The 26000-nt window shown below is 37.3% G+C and overlaps 1 protein-coding gene across 15 annotated transcripts in view; it reads right to left on the minus strand.

The window, feature by feature from the left end:
* SOX5 (SRY-box 5) overlaps window positions 1-26000 on the minus strand; it is a 1023582-nt gene that overhangs the window by 287858 nt on the left and 709724 nt on the right. Inside the window, exons 1-2 of one of the 15 annotated variants that reach the window (XM_023514674.1) lie at window positions 21255-22055; window positions 19573-19681 (exon numbers count right to left, since the gene is read on the minus strand). The exons of 13 other annotated variants lie outside the window; for them this stretch is intronic. The gene's annotated coding sequence lies outside the window, so the exon portion shown is untranslated. Of the gene's footprint in view, window positions 1-19572; window positions 19682-21254; window positions 22056-26000 lie in introns of those variants that run through there. One more of the 15 variants, XM_023514675.1, reaches the window with a different exon arrangement.

The raw sequence follows: 26000 nt of genomic DNA on the forward strand, positions 1-26000 counted from the left end.
CAAAGGCATGAACATGGTTAGAAGAGGGTGCTTAAAACATCCAGGTTGATGATGACAGATGAGAGATGGAAATACTTCAATACTGGGACATCAGTGATACAATGTTCAGCTATCACTTTGTTTTAATATAACAAAACAAGTACAAAAATGTCCCACGGGTTAAGTATATCAGCTATGCCAATAATCCACTAATAAAGATGGGAAACGGAAACTTTCATGGTTTCCTTTTATATCAGTCATGACTCCAGTGCAATCAGAGAAAAAGAGCCTTGCCACTGCTCACAGGGCAAAGTACGTTTATACTAGTAATGGGCCTGAAAGAGATCAGGGGATAAATAAGTGTTCTCGTTAGGAATTTCTTTAATAGTAAATACCGTCGTACCTTTAATAGTAACTTCATGACTGTTTTCTTACCTGTCAGACTGGGATAGTCCTGCCTTATAGATGTAAAATTAAATTAGATCATACTGTAAAGCATCCAGTTACTGGAGAACCTGTCGAAATGCAACATGGTGAAAAGCGCCCCTTGGTATCATGGAGCAGCTAATAACATACTTGTTGCCTCCCATTCCTCTTTAGATACATTTTACCCAAATTTAGATGTTTTTCCTCTGCCCAGAGCAGATGAAAACGTGCACCAGGAACAGGAAATCTTGTCACCGTCAGTCCCTTGGCTTCTAGGACATTTTTACAGCACCCAAGCCCAGTGACAGTGTTTCCCAAAATCCAATAGGTAGGACTTGTTGTCCAGTACAGATTACCCCTTCTAATTATGAAACAGTTGTCTATAAGAAAAAGGAGAAGGCAAAGAAGGACAAAAGAAGAGGAGGAAAAGAGAAGAGAGCATAGAGACGATAAACGGGAATAAGAAAACAGTGCCGCTGATATAAGGCCTTGTTTCAATATTCCAAACCCATTTAACCTGGGGAATTTTTGAAAGTGGTAGTCAACAGATGGTGGTAATTCAACCACAATCAACTTTGGATTATCCGGAAGATTTTCTATCATGTCAAAGACCAAGGGAGTGAGCCCAATTTCTACCTAAATAATTATTTTCAAAAAGATAACTTTTGTTGGTGACATTTTTTAAAAGTAGCTTGATGTAGTCAAATGTTAAGACTTAAGCTCTCTCATATTTCACATTAAAATATTTACTCCTTAGGAAAGCATGAATTCTTTTACCTAGAATTTTCTGCACACACTCTAACATTATTAGTGACACCAAAATTCATTTGTACACAATTTTTCAGTTAATTATTATTACATAAATTAAATTATAATGATGCTTGGATTTGGATCCAACCCCTATAGCTGTCTTCAGATGTAAATCGTATTCATGCTTTCAATTGCTCCTGCATAAATTCTATTATTAGGGGAAACAAACCAGATATTTTAATTTATTTCATCATCTGCTACTTTTTTTAATGCTGAATGTTTTATTTTTATTATTTTAATTAAATCATAACTGTATACATTAATGCATTTATGGGGTACAATGTGCTGATTTTATATACTGGTTGGAATGCTTATGTCAAACTGGTTAACTCAGCCTTCACCTCACTTACTTAATTATTGTGTTAAGACATTTATGATCTTAATAGATTTGACATATACCCTTGCAATATGCACATCTGCTACTTTTTCCTAGCAAACTCACGGAAAGAAGAAGACAACAACATTCTCCAGAATTTACTATCCATTACTGAAAGAAGAAATCCTCTTCTAGGAAAGGCATGCAATAACCACAGAGTTAAATTCAAAATATTATACATAGAATAAACTTTAGGGAACATCTTGTGTCTGCTTACTTTTGTAAACACATGAAACCCAATTCAGAGTTTTACTGAATATATACAACGGAACTTCGATTACAAATACGTACTAGCTATCTGAGTCCTCATATCTTTACCAATTTAAGGTCTTATATTTCAAAAGAAAAGACATTTATAAAGCATGGTTTGCTTATGGAAATGAGTATGGTTTGTGTGATTATCTTTAATACTAATGTAGAACCTTCCAAAAGTGATCTCAATTTTTATATCTTTGCGGATATATAGGGGAGATAATGTCAAATGTAAATCTCTGTGAATATGTTTCTACAATACATTCCACATACACATCTTCCCTGGGTCTGCATGCTATTTTAAGTGAAAGTAGAAATGCCCCACGAATAGTCATTTTTATCTTAACTCTGCCTACTCACATAATTTGTCATCTTGTTGCTTTCCCTTCTATGTCCTCAGTCCTTTGCAAATATGACTTCTGACCAGATTAGTAAGTACCTAACTTATAAACCAGACTATGCAATCTTACGCTGTTAGCCAATTCTCCTCCAGCCTCTTTTCTAAACATTCCTAAAACTACATTTAATCTTAACTTTCCTGAAATCGTTCTTGTTTATTTTTCTCATTGTTTATATTCTCTGGTACTCTTCCTCTGAACGTGCTGCAATAAGCTATGCCACAAGATCTAGACATCACTCTCTCCTCTAAATTTCCCTATCAAAATATTTCCCATTCGTGCATCTCAAATATTATTACTATGTGAACAGTTCACAAATTTGATGTCATTTCCTGATGTTTTGCAAGTTCCACTTCCTCAGTATTGTAACTCCCTATTAAATATCTCAGCATGGTTCCATGGTACCTTAAAATCACTATGTAAAAGAGGACATTGTAGGTACCAACAAGCTATCAGGTCTTAGGCTTTGCTCTTCTGCATTATATTTAGTGACACTTTGTACATCTCAAGTCCCTTTGCATCTTTAACTAAATGTTTTCATCTTGACACCCATCCTTCACCAAGTATCATTAATATGGATCCTTCAATTTTTCTAAAGTTCTTAACTCCTTTCTCTATTCCTAAAGCCAAATACCTTGTTTAGGTCTTGACTGTCCCAATCGTTGAGTACTCTGATAGCCTACTAATGGATCTCCCTTTAATCTGTACTTCCTTCATAAAATATTTAATACTAATCTGTTATCTACCAAGTACTGAATTAGCCTAGGAACACAAAAGGAAAGGACATAGTCCCTGCCCCCGGGGAGTTTAGAGTCTAGTGAGGAAAGAGAGTGTGAAATAGAATGATTAAGGGCTAAGAGGGAGAAAGAGTAAATCTAGTATAAGAACAAAAATGAGCACAGATAGCATTTCTAACTAGTTCGATAAGAGTGACAATCTTTTTCAGAAGAGCTTATGTTTTGCTGAGTTTAAAGAGCATAAGAACATTATTTCAGAAAGCGAGGTGTTGGCTGGGCACGGTGGCTCATGCCTGTAATCCTAGCAGTCGGGGAGGCCTAGGTGGGTGGATTGCTTGAGCTCACACACATTTTAGACAAGCCTGAGCAAAACATATCTTCTAAAAATAGAAAAACTGAGCCCAAGAGTTGGAGCTTGCTTGCTGTGAGCTATGATGCTACAGCACTCAACCCCGTGTGGCAGCTTTAGACTGTCTCAAAAAGAAAGAAAGAAAGAAAGAAAGAAAGAAAGAAAGAAAGAAAGAAAGAAAGAAAGAAAGAAAGAAAGAAAAGAAAGAAAGACAGCTGTTAACAGTGCTTATAAAGATGGCACAACACGAACACTCTCTTCTCATTATGGCAAATATGATAAGTCTCCCAAACCTCAGATTCAGATGGCTGTTGAAATACGGCTGCAGGTAGAGGGTAATAAAGAGTTTTAGGGTTTTGTTGGTTTAAATTTTATCCATTAAAAAAATAATTATTTAGCAAGCATCCAACATTTCCTTATCAATTTCCATAGTCAATAAACAATAATTAGGCAACCAAATATTCTGAAGTCATGCTATCTATCGACTAAATAATTGCTTGACAGACTCAAAACTTCATAGTAGAGATAAATATTATAAGGATTCTAGTAAAATACAAGTTCTATCAAGAAGAGATATAAAATCTAGGGTGGATGCACCATATTAACATGAGGCTAACCAATCACATTATCAACATATCCACAGACCTAGTATTCGTTTCACTATTGTTGCTGTTACCCAAAGGAAATTCAAATCATACGAAGGAATAGGCAATGGTGAAAATGGTTTTTGAGAGCAGAACTCCCCTGCTGGAAAATCAATAGCCTTTCAATTCCCATCTCTAAATTTTCAACTCCTTAGCTCAGCATTCAGGACTTGTCAAACCTAATCTGCCCAACATCTGGGATTGTATTTTTTCCTTTTCTCAATTTATGAGCCCTACATTCCGAATAAATGAAATTATTCATTTATTACCCCTGGTGGTACCTAATGCATGTTCACCTCTGTGTTCCGAACAAAAGTAGTTAAGATTTATTAATTTATTTATTCACTCTAACTCAACCCCTCTCAATCCAGCCTTATGGAAATATTGACCACCTTCAATGACGACTTTGAATGCCATTTTCTTCTTAAATTCTACCTGCACCTCTTCATTGTGAAATAATCCACTTTGCTCTTGATAAAGGTAGTTTAGTGCTTTTCTTATGGAATATATCACTTTCTGATTTTTCTACTTTTTCTTTATCCACCTATCTTTGCATATAACTATTGGTATACCTTTTAAAAAAAAAACCCAAAACTTTGGCATAAGAATTTAACCTTCTGTGTAACAAGGTTGGTACCTTACTTGCTCTTGCAAGAATACTTTGCAAACCTGGGTGTTTAAAAAAAAGTGGAATGAATGATGGAATTCATTCATGCATTCATTACTTTACAAATTCATTCATATTAATTGGGTTCATCACATTGTTTGAAGCTGTGAGAATTAAAATAATAATTGAAAGGCTAGTTTTGCACTGGATATCTCTGAGATCAAGTTCTGCTTCTACTAATTTTCTAGATAATTTATTTAGCCCACTTGGACATTAGTTTTCCCATGTAAAGTAGCATATATGTGTATATATGTATATGTAGAATTATATATGCTATATACACCAAGATGTGTATATATACACACACATATATATACACACACACACACACACAAAGATGAATATTGCTAAATAGAGTAGTTGCCAGGATTAAAAGAGTCTGTCTGATTAAATTTAAAAAAATTCTTAACAGCCAAGGAAATAATCAATAAAGCAAACAGACAACCTATGGAATGGGAGAAAATATTTGCATTCCATACATCCAATAAATGTCTGATAACCAGAATCTATAAATAATACAAGTAAATCAGAAAGAAAAAAATCAATCAGAAGATAGACTAACAGCCAATAAACAAAGGAAAAATGCTCAACATTTCAGTCCTCAGGGAAATGCAAACCAAAACCACAATGAAGACCTGCCTGACTCCACTGGGAATCACTGTTATCAAAAAATCCCCAAACAGGCTCAGCGCCAGTAGCTCAAGTGGCTAAGGTGCCGGCCACAAACACCAGAGTGGTGGGCGGGTTCCAGCCCGGGCCTGCCAAACAACAATGATAACTACAACCAAAAAATAGCCAGGCATTGAGGTGGGCTCCAGTAGTCCCAGCCTCTTGGGAGGCTGAGGCAAGAGAATCACTTAAGCACAGGTGTTGGAGGTTGCTGTGAGCTGTGATGCCATAGCACTCTACCCAAGGTGAGAGCTTGAGGCTCTGTTTCAAACAAAACAAAACAAAACAACAGATATTAGCAAGGATATGGAGAGGAAAGAACACTTATCCCCTGCTTGTGGGATTGCAAGCTAGTACAACCTCTATGAAAACTCATATGGAGATACCTTAAAGAACTAAAAGTAGACCTACCATTTGATCCAGTGATCCCACTAATGGGTATTTACCCATGGGAGAAAAAAAAGTCATCTTATCAAAAAGATGCAGGCACTTGAATGTTCATTGCAGCACAATTCACAACTGCACAGATGTGGGAACAACCCAAGTGCCCATCAGTACATGAGTGGATGAATAAAATGTTTTCTATGTAACTACCTCTGATTACTTAGCCATAAAAAATAATAATAATAAAGTAACAACCTAGATGGAATTGGAGACGGTTCCAGGTGAAACTTCAGAATGAAAAAACAAACACTATATGTACTCATTATTAACTTGAAACTAATTGATCAATACCCGGGTGCACAACAGGTAGTAAAACTCCACGGAAAGGCAGGTGGGAGGGAGAAGGAGGGAGGGGCAAATCCACACCTAACAGGTACACGGCACACTATCTCTGCGAGGGACACTTTTGCAATTTTACTCAAATTGTGCAAAGGCAATTCATGTCACCAACACATTTGTCCTCCTACAATATTCTGAAATTAAGAAAAAAAAAAGAGAGAAAGCATATACAGAATGATGACAGGGTGGGTGGGGGACTCTACGCTCCACAAATGATATCTACTATCACCAAAGAGGAGCACCAATAAGGTCACTACAAGTGGTAGTGACCTTTCAGACTGACTAACATGAGTTTGTTACGGCTGTTTCCCATTCCCCACCATTAACGTACAAAAGTAAAATTGTTTGTGCGGTTTGGACACAATGGAAATAGAAATCTGACAGGCAAGAATCAGACGATTCTAAATAAATTTCTACAGCCAGACAATTCAGAACAAAACCAAGATTATCATCTAAATGAAAGTTTTAACAGTCAGAAAATTTCCCATATAGTGCTACCATTTCCTTCAAGACTTAAAAAAAAAAAAAAAAACAAACCTTCAAATCGAATATTTAACTAAACAACTTATTAGTGGTACTGTTAAATGCGGGTGTTTGCCTGATTAGACAATGTAAGCTGTGGACACCTTTGTTCATCACTTTTTCAGGGGTACTGCAGTTACAGACAGAATCTGTTAGACAACTGCAATATACTCTTGGAATTTATAACATTGCGAACATCCTAAGACTTAGATCATCAATTTTATGAGTAATTGCATTTTTTTTCTGGGCAAAATGAATATGAAAAACTAAAAGAGAAGTGGCAATTCTTCCCAATTCTTTTTCTGCTATGACTTATAATAAATAGTCTTCTAAAACTAAGGAAAAGTAAGAATCTTCTATTTCCCCTCACAGCTTTTTTTTTGCTATTAGTCTTCCGTAGTTCAATGAAAAGTCAGTCCTTCACACGTGAACCTAATGTTTCTCCACGCCACTCCCAAGAATGCCATGAGGAAGCATTAGGACAAGTACACAAAAGTCATCCGCCATTAACAGAGGAAAGGTCGACCTGCACGCATCAACGCCGCCTCCTCCCCAATCTCCAGCGCTAACACGGAGGGCTGCCTTTGCCTGCAACACTCTGCTCCTAGTAGGTGATGGAGACGTGTTTAGCGCTGGGATAAATACAAAGAGGTTAGCCTTAGTACAACTGTACTCAAACCTTTCTTTTGATCCTCGGTTTAGAGCATCAGAATCAATGTAAAATGTAAACCAAAAACTGAGGTGCTATTACAATGTGAAGTGTATCCTTTTTTTCAGTAAAAGAAAAATTCCCTACAATTAGAAAGCGTAACATAGGAGAATGATGGAGTGGAGAAGAAAGATGGGGCTTTTTACTTAGCAAGTGGCCATCATTTCTGGCTTTGCTTTTTAAACAATAATAGTGTTTGGAAAAAATAGTCACAATCCCGGTAACGATGGCATTCACGTTACTATGAAATATCTGTAAACTCTCTCTATAACTTTTCCAGGCACACGTTATTACAATTTTCTTCATGGCCACAGCTGGCCAGGATCAGCATCTTTGGACAGTCTGATGACTTTCAGGGACATGTGAGCCTTTTGTGCTCTAAGGAAAAGGAATGTTTTTACTTTGTCATCTTCTCAACACCCTTTTAGTGCAATTTCCAACCTTTTCTCTACTTCCAGGTATCTACTCAGGGCCTTTAGGCCAAGTTTTGGATATCCCAACTTCCCACTGCAAAGTCCCTTGAAAAGGACCGCACCTATATCAAAGTTTTCACGAACTTTAAAATTGTTTATTCTTTTTTGGTACCCCAATGTTTAATCCTATGGCATATCAATTTAAACTCATGCTTACTATGATTCAATGAATTCATAGCAATCTATAAAAGGTCAGTTAGCTTATCTACCTCTTTGTGTTTATATTTTTAAGAGTGTTATGCATTAAATAGTGTTCCCAAAGAAGAGAGGTTGAAATCTTAGCATCCGGTACTTGTTAAGATAACTGTATTTGGGACACGTCATGAAGTCTCTGCAGACTTTCTCAAGTTGTAACACGGTCGGAAGAGTGGGTCCTACATCAATATGACAAGGGTCCCAATTTTAAGAAGGTGGCCATGTAAAGATCCATACAGGGAGAGAAAAATCACCGGACAACAGAGGCAGTGAATAAAATGCAGCAGTTACAGGCCCAGGAACTTTACAGCCATCACCAGAAGTTAGGAAGAGGCAGGAAGTAGTTCTACCAAAGGTCTCAGATGGAACATGGCTCTGCAGACACCTTGGCTTTAGACTTTCAGCCTCCAGGAATGTGAAAGTATAAATTTCCATTGTTTTAAGGCACCGAGTAGAGTATGTAGTGGCTGGTTACAGCACTCCTAAGAGACTCATACAAAGAGTATCTTTTCAATTCAAAATAATTAATCATTACTAGAATGTGTGCCTAATACAGTTTTTAGCTAGACATCCCTGTTCCCTATTCAGACTGCCGATGTGTGTTTGTGTGAAGAAGCATGTTCACGTGACCTGCTGCCTCTCCCAGCTTTTTAACAGGAGACCCTCTGTCAATACGGCTCTGGAAATAAAGAAATCAAAGTTAACTCTATTTCTAATTCCCACCTTTTTAATGCTTTTCCCATGATCCTCTGTAATGCCCATTACCATTTCATCAGCACTGACTTAGCACTTCCACATACAAATTTTTTGTATTTCATTTGTTTTTAATGATACCCTCTTCCTGTGTAAACTGATGTTTGTAGAAACTAAAATACACTAGTAATTGATTCTTATCAGCAACATTAACGATTGTTCCTTTTAGTTACAATCTAACCCTTAGTAATTAGTCAAGTATTAATAGAAAATACACCCCTAAGTAAATATCCAAATTAATACACTTATTTGTAATGTATTAATTTATTTAATGCATATTTAACACTTAAATAAATGTGTAGACAGGCATATATATATGCTTTAATAAATAAGATAATCTCTACCTTCCTTCAATTTTTTAACCACAAAATAGCAATAATAGACATCTTTCCATATTTCTATGAATGAATTTTCTCATAGTAATCTGTTAACAGTCTCATAGTAATCTGTTTTTGAAAATGAAATCATACACTTAGGCAGTCCCCTGACATTTAAAATGTTTCAAGTTTCTTTATTAACAGTAATGTCACATATTCTTATATAGTCTAGTACCTATGGGTGAGAATATTCCTACCAGTAGCTTCTAATAGTTGACTCACTACATTGAATGATCTTTTAACTTTGATAAGTATGGATTAACAACAAATACTCTTTGCTCAATTTAAATTATACTCCTCAGCTGCAATAAATTAGGTAACTTGCGTCTACACGTATCACATACACTGCAACCTTATCCTTCATGCTTACGTATGGATATGCTTTTTTAGAGAATAAACATTACATAAATCCAGGGCTTTTAGACCAAGTTTTGGATATCTCAACTTCCCATGGGATTGTCAATCTGAAAATGACCTCCAGATTTGGGGTGAGGGGCGGCACCTGTGGCGCAAGGAGTAGGGCACTTGCCCCATATACCAGGGGTGGCAGGTTTGAACCCGGCCCCAGTCAAAACTGCAAAAAAAAAACACCAAAAAACCTATTTGGGGTGTGTGTGTGTGTATGTATGTGTGTGTGTATGTGTGTGTGTGTGTGTGTGTGTGTGTTTGTATCAGCCTTCTGATACACCCTGTGCCCACACCCGTTCATTTCTATACATTTATAGGCTTGAGTATACACAGAATATCTCTGGAGAGATGGGGAAGAAAGTATGTCACGTGAAACCTTCTAGAAGAGGAAATGACTGGTGGTTGGGGAAGGCAGAGGTAAAGAATAAGAATAGAAATGAGAAATATTCTTCCTTAAATACTTTTTATTAAATGTTTCACCATGTACCTTGCACATTTAATATCTTCTCAAGAAATAAGCCCCAATTTTATATATGTATTGAAACCAGAATTTCTTTCGAAATTAGTTAAGTGTAACGTATTATTCAACCGCATCAGTATGAATTCATTCAACATCAAGACTATATATATATATATTTTAAAGCATTATAAATTAGCATGAAATTTTGTGACTGGTACAGTCGAATGGAAAATTGCTTTCCATACTGGTCTGATGACATTATTGTGAAACATACACAAAATCAGTTTAAGAGCTATCTATATATTTATTCTCATTTTAAACATATATTTTAATAATAGATATACCCCAATTCAGAATTGGTAAGCAAGCAGAAAACCTTACATTGTTTCATTTTATAATGAATAGGAAGAAAACTCATTGCTTCCAGATGGCTACATCATAGCAAATGAGAGATTTTTAAATATAGATTTGAGATTATTACTTGCTTTTAGTGGCTTCCAATTATTGATAATACACTGAATTTCCTGATAGCCTTTTCTACCTTCCACAACAGTAGCTTAGAATGCCACAAATTGAAATATATCCCAAGTATGACAATTATAGAAGACATGTCTCTTATGATTTAAAATGTTCGACAGGAGAGGATCTAGCCAGACACCAAATATTTGGTTTGAAAAGCACAGAAATACGCAAACTGTTTAAATGCAACAGCACAGCTTACTGTGGATTTCAAAGAAAGGGAAAAGCCACATATCTACCACAAGCAACTATCGTTTCTGGAAACACAGACGCCATCACAAGCAGGTGCACCACTATCTTCTACCTCCTCACTTCTTTATTGTACTTCCCTCTTTTATGCTTTCCAAGTTGACTTACTGTTCATCGAACTCCATTTGCCAAAAAGTTATGTAACGCCCCACAGAATATAGACGAGGGTGGCATTCGGCACATGGTTTATTTTATATTTTACAAAACGTGGCACCAGACTGTATTTTCAAATTATTATTATGATCATTTCATGTGTGCAGCATCACAATACCAGTCCCCTTTAAAAAGCCCACAAATTGTTACTCCAGTGCATTCAGAGAGAAACACAATGCCTGCTCAGATCTTGGCAACCTGTGAAAGTGCCCAGTCGAAAATTACTAACAGCTGGAGATGACAGTTGTTTTAACAGCTGAGCTGACAGGATTAATTTAAATGCACTGAAATCAAAAGTAGATAACACCTGTTTAGTCTTCTCGGGCTAGTCGACAAGGTAGGCCAGAGGAAAAACGCAGAGCCAGGATTGTGCTGCCTTCCCTCCTCGAAGGACAGAAGGGCTTCAGAGGAGAATGTCACCTTTTTGAAGGAGGTGGGGTTAGATTTTAGCAGCAGGGGGCTGGTCAGCCTTTATCAGTTTTTAACATCTGGTTCCTATAATGTATCTTCTTTTCTTTTTTCCTGCCTTGTCCAAGGTCTTTGACCCAAACCCAACAGTGGATAAAGATCACTAGATTTCAAAGCTACAGTTTCTCACTCCAGCTTCCTAGAAATTCTCTTGGGCTAATTAATGTATTCTCTTTGAGCTTCACAGACACAGAAGAACTGCCTCTCCGCCCCCCCTTCCCTTCTTATCTTTGGTTCCAAAATATATCATGTCATACAAGAGTCTGTAATTCAAATGGTTGCCAAAAAAATTATTTGGAGGTGGTTTTGGTGCAGGATAATTGTCAACAGTTGAGTGCTTTAATCTGAAAATTATTTCCAAAGAAAAAAATGTAAATAAATTATTTTGAGTACTAAAAGAAATTATTTTGAATTTGAGAATGTGAAAAAGTAGTCTAGGTTTGTAGGAGCAAGGGTGGGTAAGGGCTTGTGATTTCCTCAAAAGGTGCATGGAAGGCTAGATTTATGTATTCTTTTGAACACAAACACATAAATGACGCGAAATCAAACAGTCTGGGAGCAGAAGTGTTTATTTTGCTTCATTTCCAAGAATTAGGCTCTAAATTAACTCGGGGAACGTAAAGATGACTTTCTCCCACACAGAGGAATATTTTGGCCTAATATTCAGAATCCTAAGAGCCATAAATCAAAAGCTATTCTATTAAAGTGTTTCCAAAATTGTGCTTAATTATACATTGTTTGCCCATAGTATATGGAATTAATGTTTCAGTAGATACAATGTTTGTCACTCAAAATGTTACCCATTTCTATACCTGTCCCATATAAAAGAAAACATATTTCTGTCCCATGAAGTACGGAAGAAAAACATTTTCAGGATGAAAGCTGCCTGCCTATTAGCCAACTCTAGATGTTGAAAAGCACGGAGCATAAGGTTTTTATGTTTATTTGATTTACAGCCAAAATAAAGAGATAAAACAATAGTGCTTTCTTTTTTTCCATTTGAGGGAAAATATATGTGCATAAGCTATTTTGAGGAAGCAAAAATTTTGAATATGCAAAACTGGTTTTTTTTTTTAAAAATGATCAGAAGTTTTATTTACTGAAAAGAAAAGCGTAATTCAGAATTTTGATTAATTATGGGGAATACAGAATGCAACACTTCATGAGGAGGCCAACTCGTAAGCACACAGTATTTCCAGTTTTCCCATTTCATAAAAAACAAGGACAGAATTAGAAGCACTTAAAAATAAACATCATTTTTAATAAACCAGAAAGTCTTCTTCAAATACTTTCATTTAAAAAAGAAAAAAATACCAAAAAAGCCGTATCTCTTTCTTAACCTCAGAAGAATATAAATATGTGAAAAGCCTTTCCAATATAAACCAGCTTTTAAAGTGCCTTAATTTCACCCATTCATAATAAAAAGTTGTGTGGTAACTACAGCCATTCTAAATAAGGGCGCCATGTTCTTATTTTCCCAAGTAATTTGCGATGACATTAGGATATTTTTTTAAAATTTGGAGACCCCTTAAATCATCGCATGCCATGAAATGAACTGCAACACTACTCAAAAAAAGCCAAGAAATTAGTCATTTCCGGTAGTCCTGGTTTCTACAACTAAAGTCTAATCAGTAAATTAAGCTGTGTGATGGAAAATAACTACTAACTTGTATTTCTATTTTTTAATCATCCAACAACAAGTCCACACACATATTAATAGTGGTGACTGAGCTTTTATTACCCAACAGGCTGCAATAAAGAAACTCTTGGTAGAATAATGACCATCATATTTTCTTGCCAACATCAAAGTTACGACTGTGCTATGGACAGTAAAAGTGTGATGACACATTTTAAATACTTTGGATCAAATATGTCTATCAAGAATTTGTTCTTCTTAGTAGCTTCTTAAAGCAATTTCCAAAGGAAAAACACAGATGGGGATTTTTTTTTTCTGAAAGAAACATTTATATTTTAAAAGACAATCTGTTATATGGTATTATTTATTAGATCTCTTTAGAGAAAGACACAAGGAGAAAATTTTGAACCCAGAAATAAGATGAGCAAAACCAAAACTAATCTAAAGGAATTTTAAGAAGCAGAGGTTATTTTATTTCTTTTGATATCCAGTATCTGCATTGGCGGGAGGGGAATTAGAGGGAATAATAATTTAAACACCATTCAGAGTTTAAAACCTGCATGGTAAAAAAAATACCACATACTGAGGAAGCGTATTTCCTAAAAAGATGAATATTGATAATACTGCATCTCAGAAAAATATGATTCTCATAAAATTTACACCCCAAAAAACTCCCATTTGAAAGCTTGTGATACGATAAAAAGATCAGAGGCCATTACCTTCATGTGGCAGCTACTGTGAAAACTAAAAGATATTATTGCTAAATAATAAAAAGACAAATTCCTTGCCACTGCATTTCGTTTTTCTCTTACTAGACTTTTGCCTTAAGAACAACAAATCGCACACTTTCAGAAAAAGCTAATTGTATTTCTAAACCATTAAGTTCCAGAAAAATATTTTGGCTTTTCCGTTTCATGGTTATTTCAAAGTTTTCAGTCTATTGGGCATACAATCATTACTCTTCTATTCTGCCTAATGACAGATTCTTCAACTTCTATAAATTAAGGACCAGTTTCTTCCCTGCTTTTTTGCACAACTCCAGAGATTCAAAGAGGATAATTACAAACAATGCTTGAAGAATGGTTCAGTTAATGTTAATTTATACAACAAACTAATTACTACCAAATGGTAAAAATCACATGTGGAAGTCCCTTTCTCCCACGCACATAACTAAACCAGCAGCCATCTGTCTCAGCTTGGGGAGAGCTCAGGGACACCCAGGGAAGATAAGGAAAAGGCAGGATGCAGATGTACTGGTTCATTCACTTACATACAAATCCCAGAGTCTGCTGACCATGTTTCTGATCCTTCCCTTTGGTTCAGGAAAAGGAAAAAAGTAAAGAGAGAGAGGTGATTCAAACCCGTTTTAATGAAAGTATGAGTTGTTCATCACGGCAGGTAAAAACCTATCTTCAGCAAGGAAGTGCTTGTTTTGTCTTAGTCACCAACTACATAGTTTTATACGATCATTCTTCACACACAAGCCACAGGATAAAGAGCACAGGTATTTGAATTCTAGTAAGGAAGTCAGGGATGTCGGAGTTTGGGGTAAGTGTGTGTCTATATTTTTAAATAATTGGTAAAATTATTTGCGGATCTATATTATGGATGTAACTTGAAATATAACTGCTAAGTTTTTCTTATTGAAATAGCTTCATATATCTGACCAAATGAAGTCATAAGCTATTAATACTTTGACATTTAATCAGCCCGTAATTATGTCATAAGTAGCAAAAGAAAGGTGATACTTTTTTCCTTTAAAATCACAAGGTGAATCTTGACATTTTAAGCAATAATGGATTTTCAGATGAAAAAAATCTGAATGAGAATCTTCAGAGTATTAAAATGCTTTTTATTTTTATAAATTAAAAGAACGTCCATTCATCAATGTGTTTTAACATTTAGAATTTCACATAGAGATGTATCCGTGCTCAGTACATATTTTTTTTTTTGACTGCAAAATAGAATGAGAAAACTAGCAGTAGTAGCAACAATGCTAAATTCCCCTAACATATATCCCCTGTGGAATTAAAAATATTTTCACATCACATGAGTTGAGATCATTGAAACTGGAACTGCCCTTCACCTGCTTGCTGGCAGATGACCTGATTCAGTGCCAGACCACACAGTGAATGCTGAAGCCGTGAACCTACAGGAAAAATCATTCTCTTGCACGAGGATGTCCTGTGCTGAAGGGTTCCAGGCCTTCAACACAGGAGTCTCCTGTAGAAGACAACAGGACAAGACTGCATGGCAGAGCAGCGGGACTCCAAGCCTAGAAGGGAGGAGACCTAGAGAAGTTACTGTGTTATTATTTCTTGGGGTTATTTCATGAAAGTTGACACAGAGCTTCTAGAGAACAATTTTGCTGAAAATCTCCTAGATGTCCACAATTTTTTCACCTCCTGAGCTAGTTCTCAATTACTGGAAATATTGTACCTACTATTTATCAACTTCTTTGACGATATCGGTCTTACATGGGAGAAAACTGGGAATGATTATTTCTGAAGCCATGCCCATCGACCATGCTTTCATGGTCTTCAGGAAACACTTCAGAATACATTCTTTTAAGTGTCAATGCTGTATTTGGATGCTATATGCAGGAAAAGGTAGAAAAAATATATATATTCATTTTTTAAAAGTATGTTTTAACTTAAAAAGAAAGCCTAAAACTTTCCATTTTAATTGCTTTTCTTCCTCTTTACTATTTTTATAGGCTTTTGTGACAATTTTACACAAGGATATTCTTATGGGAGCAAAAATATTTAAAAACAAAAGTCTTACATATCCAACAGTTTGTCTTTTAAAATAGCTTAGAATTAGCTATACATTGCCCCCCCCAAAAGTTTTTATCCAAAGAGTCTTTAAATTTTTACTGTAATATTTATTTTTAAGAAGTATTATGAGGGTCCAAGATTATGATGAGCACCCCTAGTAGAATTGAAGAACTCATTTTAGAGTTATAAAGAGTCATAATTCTTATAATATAAGGTTTGCATGTCAGTTACCAGCATTGGATCACCTAGCTTGAAATGGATTTTGGTAGGAAAGGGGGTTTCATATAAAAGAGAAGAAAATGATAAAAAGAGAAATAAATATAAGCTAGCTCAGGATTCTAGCCAAAGCTGATATTAAAAGTGCCTGGTTTTCATTAATTGGACAAAATGATTACGCCAAGCAATAGGACATAAATTGCTGTATAGACCACAAATCTTACAACGCAAGACCTTATTTTCAATTCTAATGCATTATGAGAAAGATTCATCATCCAGGACCAATGACAAACTTTATTTTATTATCTTTTTCTTATTGAAGGAAATACAGAACTTTGGTGGAGAGCCTTAAGAATAGACTACATTGGGCAGAAGAAAGAAAAAATCTCAGAGCTAGAAGACAATATCTTTAAATTAAACAAGTCAGTAAAAGAGAAGGAACAGAAAAATAAGAGGAATGAACAAAGCCTACAGGAAATAAGAGATCATGCAAAGAGGCCTAAGAATCATAGACATCCCTGAAGGTGGATGAGAAAATATACAAGAGCTGGAAAACGTATTTGAGAGACTAATTACGGAAAACTTCCCTGGTCTTGATAGAAATTTAGATAACCAGCTAAAAGAAGCTCAAGGGATTCCTGGGAGATTCACTGCCAAGAGGTGATCTCTATAACACACAGTCATCAGACTGGCTCACAGTAACAGGAAAAGAGGAACTCCTACCGGACTGAGAGCCTCAGGCTAACCGCAAACTTCTCAACCCAGTCTTACAAGCCAAAAAGGACTGGAGCACCATTCTCAGTCTTCTCAAACAAAGTAATAGGCAGCCTAGAATTTTCTACCCTGCGAAACTAAGTTTCATATAGACAAAGGAGAAATGAAGAGTTCTTCTCAGACAAGCAAACACTGGGAATTTGTCTAGGGCAGACCGTGATCAACATAATAGACACCTACCAGTATAAAACCATCCAAATGTTAAAGCTCAGACCCAGATACCACAATGGCTCAAGGAATAAAACAAAGCAGTAATGATAAGATGAAGAGAAATCTGCCCCACTTATCAAGTCTTTCAATAAATGAGAATGGATTAAACTCTCCTCTCAAGAGACACAGGATGATTGACTGAATGAATAAAGAAATACAAACCAAGTATCTATTGTCCCCAGGAAAAGCATCTAATCCACATGGCTCATTCAGACTCGAGACGAAGGGATGGACAAAGTTTATTTTCATTTGGATTACTGCAAAATGCCTAATAAACACCAATGATAAACTGACATGTAATAGATCAGTAAGAATTCAGTATTCTTTTCTCCTTTTTGTCCATATTTCTTAATAAAGAGAGCCCCAAACTGTTTTATTCCTTTTTTGAATATTAACACAATAAAAATAGTGATATCATATCTCCAGAATTTCAAGTCCGTAAATAACTATAAAACTTATTTAATGTAGTTATTTTGTTTTCAAATAAAGGAAAATAAATCACTTGCCTAAGATCACACATATAATGACAGAACAAACACTACCTCCTGGGTCTTCATCATTCAGTATTTCCTCTATTAAACTTCTATTAGAACAAGAGCCAGGAGTCCTAGGTGGATGGCTTGATTCAGAGGAAACATAGCTTACTCAACCATTTAATTTTTTTTTTCCAGTTTTTGGCTGGAGCTGTGTTTGAACCCACCACCTCTGGCATATGGGGCCAGTGCCCTATTCCTTTGAGCCACGGGTGCTGCCATTCAACCACTGAATTAATTCAGCCAATGAGGAGTCACTGTGCTATCAACTCTAGATAATGGAATCACTGCAATTTTTTCCTGCTTTTTAGGACACAGGTCAGCAGACTTAAGCTGTAAAGGGTTAGATAGCAAACATTTTAGGCTATGCAGGCTATACTACTCAACTTTACCACTGAGGCATTACATTGTCATTAGTATATAAAGCAATGAACATTGCTATGTTCCAGTAAAACTTTATTTATAGACACAGAGTCTAAATTCACATGATGTTCATATGTTATGAAACATTCTTATTTTGATTTTTTCCTGACAATTCATATATAAAACAAAAACATTCTTAGTTCACTGGACATACAAAACCAGGCAGCATGCTGGATTTGGTCGGTAGTCCCTATGTACTGACCATTACTCTAAGTCGAAATCTAATGGAGGACAGAGTCAAAGATAATATTTCTTAAGGATGGGAGGGTAGAGGTTTAGAGTTAGCAGAAAATACCTGAAGCACATGTTAAAGATAATGGCCATCATCCAGGTGCAATGTAAGGTAACGGCATCGCACCCACACATCCTAAGTAAAAAAAAGAACGGCAGCCGGGAAAAGCAACAGGCAGTTGTGTACTGTCACAGCAAAAGTCATAAAGAGTGATGCTGGGAATGGGAGGAAATGAAAAATAAAGTGGAGACTCAGACAGGAAGTGAGCTCACTACAGCTACAGGCTCACTACACCCACTTTAATAAAGGCTACTGGGAGACCAATAAAATGCCCAGGATGGCACAACTACCACATCGCATGCCAGCTCAGGCTCTCTTTCCACCCTTGAGAACATATTGAATTACTCACATATCCCCAAAGCAACATATTTACACACATACACACAGTGTTTTATTAACAGCCACCAGGACTTACGAGCATGCCGGAAGACATGTCTTAATACTTTGTCCTACGGATCCCATACTTGCGTGTTCTATTAGAATCTAAGCAGTTTTAGTTAAAAATCAGCATTATAAGGACAGAGCAAACAACCTTTTAATGAGTTGTAGTTGAGCCTGTACATTTCAGTACCCGAATGAGGAACTTACAAGGGTAAGGATACTTTAGCTCTCTGAGTAAGGTGTATGTGAGGGATCCATGGTCATTATCACAGTCTTAGCTCAAATTTACAAACAACACTATGGGGGCATTCAAACAAAACTTCAAATAGACTATCCTCTATGTTTTTTACTGAGTGAAAGCTAAAGATGGATAAAGGGGTAAAATGTATATATTATATGTACAGTCTTAGTAGCTGGAGTATGTGAGGGAATAGAATTAGAATATTTGCCCTACAGTTGCAAATTTCTCTTGGTAAGCTGAGGATAAGTAGAAATCAATAATAGCCTGAAAGCTCCCAGACAATGAGGGGTGATGAGAAAAACTACATTGAAAAGAGTTGTGTCACACAGAATCAGGTCCAATGAACACTGCAGTCATTTTTGCTTAAATACATAAAGAGACTTGGCTAGAGTGGTCATAATAGCCAAATGACCTCAGCATGTGACTTAAAACCATAAAAAATCCATCTCTCAGCAAGTAAATATTCATTTTAAAACATAAATAGGCTATGCAGCACAGCCCCCCGGTTGAAGGGTTCAACTATAACTTAAGAATTGCAAACAATGTCATCTAAACATTTGTACCTTCACATTAATCTGAAATTTAAAAAAAAATTAAAAAGGACACTAAAAAAGCAAATAAATAAAAGATAAACAATTGAACATACTGGGTAGACATTCACTTTTGGAAGTCCCCTCCCGTCCACCTGCAGGACTGTGGTGCCTCTCACTCACCTTCCCTCTCACCGTGAACTGACAGGTCTGTTTCCCCCAAAGGGCCATAAGCAACTTGAGGACAGGGACTCTGTCTTTGATTTCTGTCTCCTCATCAGCCTATAAATGCCTAGCAGAGAAGAGGACCTCCGTAAATGTTTGCTGTCAGATTTAGAGACTAGGTGAATAGGTGGCTAAACAAAGATCAAAGGTTTCAAAAGAGACTTTACCCAGGATGTTAACAAGTGTCAAAAAGTAAGGAAAACAATAAAATATAGAACACAAGTGGGAGTTCCTATTCTATATTGAGAAGCTCATCTCTGTGCACAGTCACGGGCCCTTGACAAAGGGAGTATCTTTAGAGCAGTGCCTCAGCAGGCAGTTCCCTCACCGTTCACATCTCACCGCCTATACTTACTCAAACCTACCTATGGTGTAGCCTACTGTACATCCAGGCTGTTCGGCACAGCCCCTGATCCTGGGCTACAAACCTGTACCATACTACTGTACTGGGTACTGTACACAGTTATAACACAAGGGTACTTATATATCTAAACGCTGAAAAGGTACAGTAGAAATAAAAGATAAATACAAGAAAAAAATATATACCTGAATATGGTAATTACCATAAATGGAGCTTACAGTCCTGGAAGTCTCTCTGGGTAAATCTGTGAGTGAGTGGTGACGGCCTAGGAAATTACTGTGTACTCTTGCAGACTTTGTAAACACTATACACTTCGGCCACACTAAATTTATTTTTAAAAATTTTCTTTAATAAAAAATTAATCTTAATTATTAATTTTTTTTTACATTATGAGTTTTTACTCTAAAAAAACTTTTTGACCCTTTGTAAAAACTCAAAACACAAACTGAGCTTAAAAGACAAACACAGTGTATACTCCTGTAAAAAGTTTTTGTTTCTCTTTACTTTTTTCTTTCTTTTTTTTCTGGAGACAGCATCTTGCTCTGTTGCCAGGGTTACAGTAGAGTGGCACCATCACAGTTAACTGCAACTCCTAGGCTCAAGCAACCCCCCTGCCTCCCAGAGAAGCTGGGAATACAGGCGTGCACCATCATACCCAGCTAATTTTTCTTTTCTTTTCTTTCTTTCTTTTTTTTTTTTTGTATAAAAAGGGTCTCTCTTTGTTGCTCAGGCTAGCATAATCTCCTGTCCTTAAGCAATTCTCCTTCCTTGGCCTCCCAAAGTTCTGGGATGATAGCATGAGTCACGGCACCCAGCAAATTGTATCTCTTTATATCTTTTATCTATTAGTCTTTGGCCTATTTTTCAGTTTTCCTTTTTACTGTTAACCATTTTTGTTAAACATTAATACATAAATACAAATGAGGGCTCCTCGATATCACTGTCTTCCATCTTGACCCACTGCTATACCAATTAGGGCTCATCGATATCACCGTCTTTACATTTCTGTATTTGTACATAAATACAAATTAGGGCTCATCGATATCACTGCTATGTCTTCAAGGGCAACGACATGCATAGACCTGTCACCACCTGTAATAACAGCACCTTCTTCTGCAATATGCCTAGAAAACCGCCTGAGGCTGTTTTATAGTTAACTTATTTACGTCTACGATACAAATTTATACACATGCCTACATGAGAAGGAGAATGCTCTAAACAACACAAGCACTGAGCAGGCAAAGCCGGGACAAACACACCCAATTCCTATCCCACTTACTCTGAAATCAGAAGTTCTTTCTCTCTGACGTTTGGAGAACTAGCAGAATAGCCGAGCACCGATCTCTCCTGTTAACTCCGCACTGCTCTCCACACAGCACCGTCCCCACTTACCTTTCTTTCCTGGGGCCTGGCATCCTAACACTGATAAAAAGCATGAAAATGCTGGGACAAGGACTGAAGTGGGAAAATTAGGGTTAAGAAAGGAGGAGAGCAGAGAAAGAAGAGAAAACTCCAAAGGGGGAGAGGGTTCCTTCTGCTCATTTACATGGCTTTATGCTCCCAGGGCTTCACCCTGTGATGGGTAAGCCTGTCAGGCAAATTTCTACCAAGCATAACTTCTCAGAAAAGAAAGCCCTAAGCCACAGATTGAATTCATTTGAAACAGCGAATCAATTCTTATCTCTGAGCGCACTGAACGCCAACACAGGAGCACTGTCCCGTTAGAATATAACAGACATGCTCAATGACTGTGCGCTTTCCCAGCCATTGATCTCTTCAGTAATTATACCATGCAATGAGCTCTATATAGATATTATATTAATGTGTAGGGAGGAGACGACTAAATATGAATTAAATCAAGGCCCAATATGAAGCTTCCTAAGTACATGTCTTAGAAGGTAAAAAAAAAAAAAAAAGGTGACCTGTATCATATCTCATTTTCTACTTCTAATTAAAACGTTTCCATCTGAAAATTATCTTAAAATTTTAGTCTCTGGCTGTCCATTTCAAACAAATGAAACTGTCATGTTTCATAATCACTCACCTTTGTCATATTAATAGCCATAAAAGTCTTTGACAATATTTGACATAGAGAGCTTTCAGTAATAAAAAAAAAAAAAAGAGCAAATAAACTTTTTGCTCTTTTAAGAGATAAAAACAAAAGGATAAAGTTCAGGAAAAGGTTCCTCAGCCCTCTGCAGATCTGTCAAACAATTTCTATTGACCAAGAATAGCACACAGTAAACACACCACACAAAAGAAATGACGAAAGATGTATTTACTTGTTCGGGCCCTTTATTTTTCTTTCTATTTCGTATACACCCACACTGCACAGGCTGCATTGTGTTAATAAATAACCGGCAGCAACCTAAGTGAACAGGGGGAGGGGGTTCGACGAGGCTGTCAGGTAGCAGACAGAGGCTGGGCCCTGCCCATACACTTCTCTACATGTGCGCAGCGCGCCCACATTCAAGACAGAAGAGAGGTGTTCACAGATGGATCCTTTAACAAATCACAGACCATGGGAAGAACGGGAGGAAAGTTGGAAACAATAGTTCTAGGGGGGGAAGGAACAAAAGGCTTTTAGGAATCATGTTCTGCCAGGATAATCCTTCACCAGATAACTTGCTGTGGTTATCTAGAAATGTGCTGAACTATAATCTCTAACTCTTTAACATTTCAGTTTTGCAATACTTTACTTTTCAGACAGTTTGCAATGCTGGCTCCATGGTTTAGTTCACAGACAGTCACGTGCCACACAGGACCTTTTAGTCAAAGATGGATCACATATACATTGGTGTTCCCATAAAGTTGTAATGTGTTTTTACTGTACCTTTTCTAAGTTTAGATCTGGTTAAATGTACAAATACTTACCACTGTGTTACTTTTGCCCAGTCTTCAGTACAGTAACATGGTATGCAGGCTGATAGCCTGAGAGCAAGAGCATATAGCTGGATATTACACAGACAGCCTAGGTGTGTAACAGGCCGTGCGATCTAGGTTTGAGTGAGTAACACACTTGTGATGTGCCTGCAACGACCAAGTCACCTAATCATGCATTTCTCAGCATGCATCCTTGTCAGGAACATGTGACTGCACGTACATGTGTACACAATTCAGACCAAATGGAAAAATATTCTACATATATTTTTCCCAATTTTTTAACATTCAAAAACAGTCCAAATAATACACATGAATTGGGACTAAATTAAACAAACGAATAGGCAAAAGTGTTAGCGGTCACCTTGTTGATGACATTATATACATAAATAAGAAAACTACCATGTGATGCCAGCCTATGATATTTTCCGTGTTTTGAGCTCATCCTTCACAAAAGCTTATTTCCCTGACAGTCTTCTCTAAGCTGTGGGAAAAGTCTAACGTAAATCAAAATAAGCAAAGTCTAGAAATGATCGGAGTAGAAGTGAACTCATTTCTGTATTTCCATATGTATTGTCTCATAAATGACTCCTGATAGATAATGACCTATCTGATAGATAATAACAGATGGATGAAAGTTGCAGCCTGAGCATGAGCGAGACCCTGTCTCTCCAAAAATGAGAAATATTAGCCAGGAAGTCAGGAAACTGAGGCAGAAGAACCTCTTAAGCCCAAGACTTTAAGGTAGCTGTGAGCTATGATGACACCACTGTACTCTAGTCTGCCAAAAAAAAAAAAGGGAAAACCCGGCCTCAAAAAAAAAAAATAATAATAAGTTGCCTTTCAAATTAAGACATGAAAAAAAGGGAACTCATTCTGAATTACACACCAGAAGATCTTCCCCTAAGCCTCCAAATTTCATCCTCAAAAATGGCAGCATGGAGAATAATCTGATGCCAAAGTTTGTCAACTTGTACGACGGGGCTATGTTTATTCAGTGAGAAATGTCTAGGTCATATGCTCATCCTCTTCTCTCTGGCCTCACTGCTCCCTCTCCATATTGGCCATATTTCCCCTCAACATCAAGAGTAGTTCAAACAGGCATGCTGGGAGTCCTTGAGGTCTCCGAACTCTGGGAGCAGGTGGCAAAGGAAATTCAGAGTGAGCTCTCCACTGGCTCTAGTGCTGTCCGTGCCTTCCCCACAAGCAACTCCTATTAAAAGAAAAGACCAAGCATCCACTAGAACACCACCAAGCAGGCCTATTTAATTAGGGCAAATGCGTGATAGCCACTTCTTCATGTTAAACACACAGCCACACAGGCTGGGAGGGCTGATTAATTTTAATATGCACGGTCCTGACAAGTGCCTCAAGGGTAACTGACTGCAAAACACACACAGAGGGGCAGACACACAAAATCCTCCAGCTCGGCTGATAAATCAGCCACAGAAAAATGCTCTGTACGCTGCCCAGATTAGAGTGTTACTATTCAGCAAGGGCCTGGACCTCTAACGTGAGGGAAAAGAGGCCTCAGAAACAGGTGGCTGGCTCTTCACTCTTGAATTAATGATATCCCCAAGAGCTGTGACACATGAGCACCAAGGAGGGTTGGCACGATCCCCTCCTGTTTATTTGTAAATGCACAGCCTGGGTCAATGGGTCTTCCTTAAATGATCCACACATTGAAATTGAAAAGTCTGGAACTGACAGTTTCAGTTAAAAGCAAGAAAAATAGGGGTACCCATTCATCTGAAAGGCTTAGAGAATATTAGACACATTTGGATAAAGTGCTGGTTGGAATGATTGAAACAGTCCTGTTAGTAGAGAAACTCGTGATGAATTCTTTTTGAACCCGAGACAATAGGCAAATAAAACAAGAATGATCGCTTTATTATCAGATGACGAAGAAGACAACAGATATAATCTTAAATGCATAGCATCATTAGATTTTATTAGCAAAAGTTGCAGTTAAAAAGAAAAAGAGAAGCCAGTCCATGGTGGCTCATAGCTGTAATCCTAGCACTTTGGGAGGCCAAGGTGGGAAGGTGGCTAGAGGCCAGGAGGTTGAGACCAGTGAGATCCCACCTCTACAAAAATTTAAAAACAATTTAGCTGGGTGTGGTGGCACATGCTTGTACCTCTAGCTACGTGGGAGGCTGAGGCAGGAGGATTGCTTGGGCCTAGGAGTTTCAGGTTGCAGTGAGCTAAGTGAGCTATGATGACACCACTGCACTGTAGCCCTGGCAACAGAAGAGAGAGAAAGAGAGAGAGAGAGGGAGAAAATGGAAGCTTCTCTTGGCCAAATGGTTTTCATACTCAGGCAACAACCCTGGATCGCAGTTCAAGGACTGACTATATAAAAAGATCATTAAAGGCAATCCCTGATCCTTCGTGATGCAAGCCAGAGGTCTTCCAGGAAAATATAAAATTAATTTTCTATAACACTTAATGAAATTAACAACACCCAGACACACTGCAAGGATGGATGATACCACTTGAAAAGAGATGACAGGGAATAAGTTTCACTTTGCAGTTGAAAAATTACCAGGCTTCCAACTCCACTAACTCTGCGCTAAAGTTAAAACACTTGTTCCTGAAGAAACAGGCTCTCCAGCATTGGAGGGCGTCTTCTTGTCCTGACCTATAAAAAAATAAACTCTTTTCTTTATCATAATTTTATGAGTGGTGCCTTTGAAAAGGGTGCCTGGAGGTGAGACGCTAGCTTGCTCGACAAGAAGAGACATTTTGCGGTGACAGGCTGCACAGATGAACGCGTAGCCACAGCCGCATTAGGAGTGGCCTCCAACAGCAGCGGGAGTGTGAGGAACCAGACTTAAAAGGGCTCCATTGAAAAGTCCCCTTGTTTGTCCTTCAGTGGAACAGCACTTACAAAGCCTCTTCAACGCGGACTTTGTCAAAAGGACAGTGAGTAACTAAACAAAAGCAAGGCAAACCTCTGCCAATTAAAGTATCTTTAGGCTTTTCCCCGATCCATTCACTTTTTATTTTTCCCACCTCATCAAATGTGATTTTAGAACAAGAGTGAATTTCAAAGTGCCCTCTTCTTTGCCCCAATTAATGCACTGCTTTGGAATTTTGAATTTAGGAAAAGCCAATCTCCATAATTTCCCCATAAAAAAAAAAA

This window comes from Otolemur garnettii, unplaced genomic scaffold (genome assembly GCF_000181295.1).
Source record: "Otolemur garnettii isolate 467f Iridium unplaced genomic scaffold, OtoGar3 scaffold00057, whole genome shotgun sequence".
Classification (NCBI taxonomy): domain Eukaryota; kingdom Metazoa; phylum Chordata; class Mammalia; order Primates; family Galagidae; genus Otolemur; species Otolemur garnettii.